The 5000-nt window shown below is 36.0% G+C and overlaps 1 protein-coding gene across 2 annotated transcripts in view; it reads right to left on the reverse strand.

Moving 5' to 3' along the window:
- The window catches only part of LOC144957051 (uncharacterized), a 127691-nt gene that overhangs the window by 78860 nt on the left and 43831 nt on the right, over positions 1 to 5000 (reverse strand). For both annotated transcript variants that reach the window (XM_078887999.1, XM_078888000.1), the window contains exon 2: positions 4804 to 4947. The gene's annotated coding sequence lies outside the window, so the exon portion shown is untranslated. The remainder of the gene's footprint in view (positions 1 to 4803; positions 4948 to 5000) is intronic.

Raw genomic sequence — 5000 nt, forward strand, 5'->3', positions numbered from 1 at the left:
TTTTATAGTCTGGTTAATACAGTTCAGTGAGAACAACTCACAAACGCGGATGGCGTATAACAACAAAGGCTTGAGTGACGTCATCTTCGAACTATCTATACCCAAAACTCGACTTTTTGCCACCCATGGGGGTGGGGGGGGGGACCAAAGGCTTAATACAAATTGGACAAATATATATTTTTTAAAAACGTTTATCTACTTTAATTTAGCTTATCACTCATTCAGAATGAACAATCTCATCACCCCCCCCCCCCTCGCCTCCCGCTTTCCTCCTCCTCCCACATAGCTTCAAGCATACCTGATAATATCATTAATTGGATTTTAACTGGTTTTGTCTATCTTTAGAATTTAATTTAAATTTGATTATATGAAATACGAGCCATTGTCGATGTGTTCTTATTTGTGCGGCTATATGGTCTTGTGGTATGACACTCGCTTTCGGATCAGAAGGTCCTAGGTTATTTATTATTATTATTATTTATATATTATTATTATTATTATTATTATTATTATTATTATTATTATATTATTATTATTATTATTATTATTATTTATTATTTATTATTTTATTATTATTATTATCATTATTATCATCATCATCATTAAAAGAAATAAGACCTCAACATGTCCTTCGGATAAGAAGGTTTTTGGTTCGAGACCCGCTTTGAGCAGCTCAGAGTTGAGTCTTTGGAGAAGGCTCTTTTCTCACATTCTCTCGCCGTACTCAAGTGTACAATGAGTGCCTGGCCGTTAACAGAGAAAACAATATAATATCCTCTTACAGCCGTGATGTCTCGTTCTACTTGTTATGTATTGGTGTTGGTTGGAGACCATTATAAACATCGTTTGAAAATAAACAACACTTGAGCTTGCATCCACTATATCAACTAAACGTGCTCAAAGCGATTTACAAAGTGTTACTGACTATAAGCAATTAGTAACATATGTGACCTCTAGTCTCGAAACGGTATTATGTCGGGATGGACCGAATGCTAAAAAGTCAAATTATAGTCAAACTGGTCAAAAATATGAAACGTTGGTATTTAGCACAGTAAAATATGATATTCCTTCTCCTATACGAAGTATAAAAACTCAACTTAAGCATAATATTTCTGGCTACAAATTCAGTTTTCAGCATCTTAATCATCCCGACTTAATACCGTTTTGAGACGAGAGGTCACATATAGAAAGAGACATGACGCCTGGTAGGCGATATTCCAATTTTTCTGACAGAGACAACGATGTTAACGGCCAGGTACTCATTTTACAACGGAGTACGGTGAGAGGATGTGAGTAAAGAGTCTTTTCCAATGACTCATCTATGCGCCGAACGAGGTTCGAACTCAGGTCCTTCAAATCCGAAAGCGAGCGTCATACCACAAGACCACATAGCACTTTGAGCATGTTTAGTGGACATTACACTATATGAAAGCTCAATTTTAAAAATATATAATTTTCTTTTTTTTAAAAATTCAATCACAAACTGAAAGTCAATAAATTATTCACAATGTGTGAGAGTTCTAATTAACTCATACGAATTCGAATTGGCTATTTTCAAAGGAAAAAGAGTCACGAACCCACGTCCTTCCGATCCGAAAACGACCACATAGCCGCTTTGAGAATGTTTCATCTTCTTCTTCGTGGTTCTTGTTGTAGGCCCTTAAATAGAGGATCCAGACTACAGTTCACATTTATGAATTTCACGACACACATGCCCACACACACACACACACACACACACACACACACACACACACAAACTCACACACATATTCATAATACATGCTGTGATCATTTCATTTTTGATATTTGTTTAACACGCTTTCAAGACCCTTTCAAATTCTGTATTGTTTTTGGTGTTTCTATCAACTCCTGAGGGAGTTCATTCCATAAACGAACGACAGAAGGAAAGAAAGAGAGTGTAGGCGGGTGTCCGTTCTTGATATTTGAATTGATAGTTTGTTGTCGTGTCCACTTAGTTAGCCTGTTTGTTTGTTTGTTTGTTTGTTTGTTTGTTGTTTTTTGTCTGATGTAGTTGGGGAGTCTTATGCTGGTGTTGTCTGTATTAAAATTTTTGGAATGTACATATCATGTTTCTTTCGCGACGTTGTTGCATTTTTTCCTGACATAAACTTTTTGTGAATTTTGTTATGCTTTTGTTATATAGATAATATGCGCTTGGCTAAGAAGCTCACAACATTGCCATCCGGAAATATAACATACCAACACACAAAACTCTTGTGTCACCGTGAAATTTTATAGTCTGGTTAATACAGTTTAGTGACAATAACTCATCGACGTGGATGGCCAAAAGCAATAACAAAGACCTGAGTGACGTCAACTTCGTCATATCTATGTGAGTGCTTATTAGTTATTCTCCTTGATACTCTATTTGTCCCAATCCGATCTTGTTGCTGTAACTTTAGTAGATATCGCACTATCGAAATAAAAGCTCAATTTTAAAGAAAATTATAATTTTCTTTTTTTTTAAATCAATGACAAATTGAAAGTAAATAAATCATTCACAATTTGTGAGTGTTATAATTTAGCCTCTCCTAATTCGAATTGGCTTTTTTCAGAGGAAAACTAGGCTCGAACCTAGGTCCTTCCGATCCTAAAGCGAGCGTCACACAAGATCACAAGACCACATTGGCCGCTTTGAGCATGGTTAGTAGATTTTGCATTATCTATATAAATACTCAACTTTTTAAAATATAATTTTTAAAAAATTCAATCACAAACTGAAAGTAAATAAATTATTCACGATTTGTGAGTGTTCGAAATTTAGCTCATCCGAAACCGAATTGTCTTATTTCCAATGTCGGAGATAGACAGTGTAAAGAGCCTTGCGAATATTATTGGCTTAATGAAGCTATCTTTGGAAGGCTAAAGCTCATGAGCAGGTGGGGTCAAGGTCATGATGATCATTGCTGTACCATAAATAAAACTTCTTTTTTTTATCATTTCGGCAAAATCTTTTTACAGCATTTTTCGAGAACCAGAGAGCCTCAATTGTTGGTCAAACACTCTAGTAAGGGGAATTAGGCTAAAATCGTGGGAATTCAGGTTGAAAGCATAAAAATTTGCATACTGGTTACCAAGACCCATTAAAACCCATCTGCTATAGAACCACTCTGGTAATCAATCATAACGTTTCCGTTTTAAGGCCTTACATTTTTACTATTACGGATATATTAAATAACAACATAGATACATATATATTTTCTTCATATTCATTGTAGTAGGGGAAATTGGGCTAAAACCGTGCACATTGGGATTGAGAGCATGAAAATTGGCACACAGATAGCTGAGACCCATATCAAAGAGACCGGGGTTTTTTCAGAGAGTAGTAGTCGAGAATTTTTATTCTGACCTTCCTGTCAACCCAGCAGTGGTAGCTGGTAGCGGGATTAGTTAGGTTTGGCGGAAAGTACTTTGCGTTAAGCATCTTATTAAAAAGGTGTCAAGCAATTTCTTCAGTCTGTTTAACTTTCTCCTTACCTGCTATTTTCAGAATTTTCCCTGAATCATTACACGACGAAATACAAAAAAAAACAAAAACAGAGTCTTCTTACTCGAACAGAAAAGCAACATGTACATTCTATACATAATATTGTTCAACTAAATAAGCTCTACAACGCAGTGTCAAGTTTTTATAGCTATGCGAAACTTTTCTTAATCCTCATTCCAGCCATTCTGACTTCCCAAACTTCACACCCAACTATCACAAATATTTTTTAACTCAAACACAATTATTGTGATAATAATTTGTGCAAACTGCTCTACAACAAATGTTCATTTTCTTTAAATTTATGATGTACAGAGAAATTGAATAAGAAAAATGTTGGTTGTATCGTAACGAATGTGACGATTTTCCTGTAGTTGGTAAGGAGAGGGTTAAATTCTGTGATATACAAAAGAAACTATAATGATAAAATTGTTGATTGTATCGTAACAATTGCGGCGATTTTTGTATTGGTGGTAACGAGTGGGTTAAGGCAGTAAAAATCAGGATTAATATCTCCTTCATAACTCGTATGGATACATAGAATTGTATGTGACGATTATAATGGAAATATTGCTGCTTGAAGCCGAAGGAATAAATAAATCTAGGTATTGAATTGTAAGCTTCAACTTATTAGACGAAGACAGCAGATACTGAGGATGTTTCGGGTTTCCCCTTTATCAACAAAACACGATTAATGAAACCGTCCTCAGCGTTTCATTAATCGTGTTTTGTTGATAAAGGGGAAACCCGAAATGTCCACAGTATATGTATTCGTCTAATGTATTAAAACTTTTATTTTTCACGAATATAAGAAATATGGTGATCATCAACTTGTGACAAATGATTAAACTCGACCTTTTGTTGCGATACAAAGAGTGATCAGTAACTTAATGTATGACTGTAATCTCGTATAATTATGGATCCAGTGTTGTGCTTTTGGAGGAGATTTTTAACACGTGTATCTATGTGCGGCTATGTGGTCTAGTGGTATGACACTCGCTTTCGGATCGGAAGGTCCTGAGTTCGAGCCTCGCGCTCGGCGCATAGTTGAGTCCTTGGAAAAGGCTCTTTACTCACATTCTCTCACCGTACTCAGGTGTAAAATGAGTACCTGGCCGTTGACAGCGTTTTGTCTGTCCGAAAATATTGTAATATCGCCTAACAGGCGTTATGTCCCGTCTTACATGTTGCATGTTGCTGTTCGCCAGGGACACCTTGTAAAACGCTTTGAGCACGTTTAGTGGATATTGTGCTATATAAAAAGCTCATAATTAATTAATTTATGCTCCACTTACCTGACGTGTCAATGAAGGAGAGGCTTTAGGAGTTAAGGAAATTCGAATCCGAGAGCGATGGTAAAAATATAAGCGTATCAGCTGACTTGTCCTGTATCAGTTAGAAATGCAACTGTTCATACTACGTCCTGGCTGGGAGACTGACTGAAACGTAAAAACGAATTGTGGGTGGTAAAACCTTTTAAAAAAATACTCAC

Source organism: Berghia stephanieae, chromosome 11 (assembly GCF_034508935.2).
Source record: "Berghia stephanieae isolate SIO BIC M18660-M18661 chromosome 11, UCSD_Bste_1.3, whole genome shotgun sequence".
In the NCBI taxonomy this organism is placed as follows: Eukaryota; Metazoa; Mollusca; class Gastropoda; order Nudibranchia; family Aeolidiidae; genus Berghia; species Berghia stephanieae.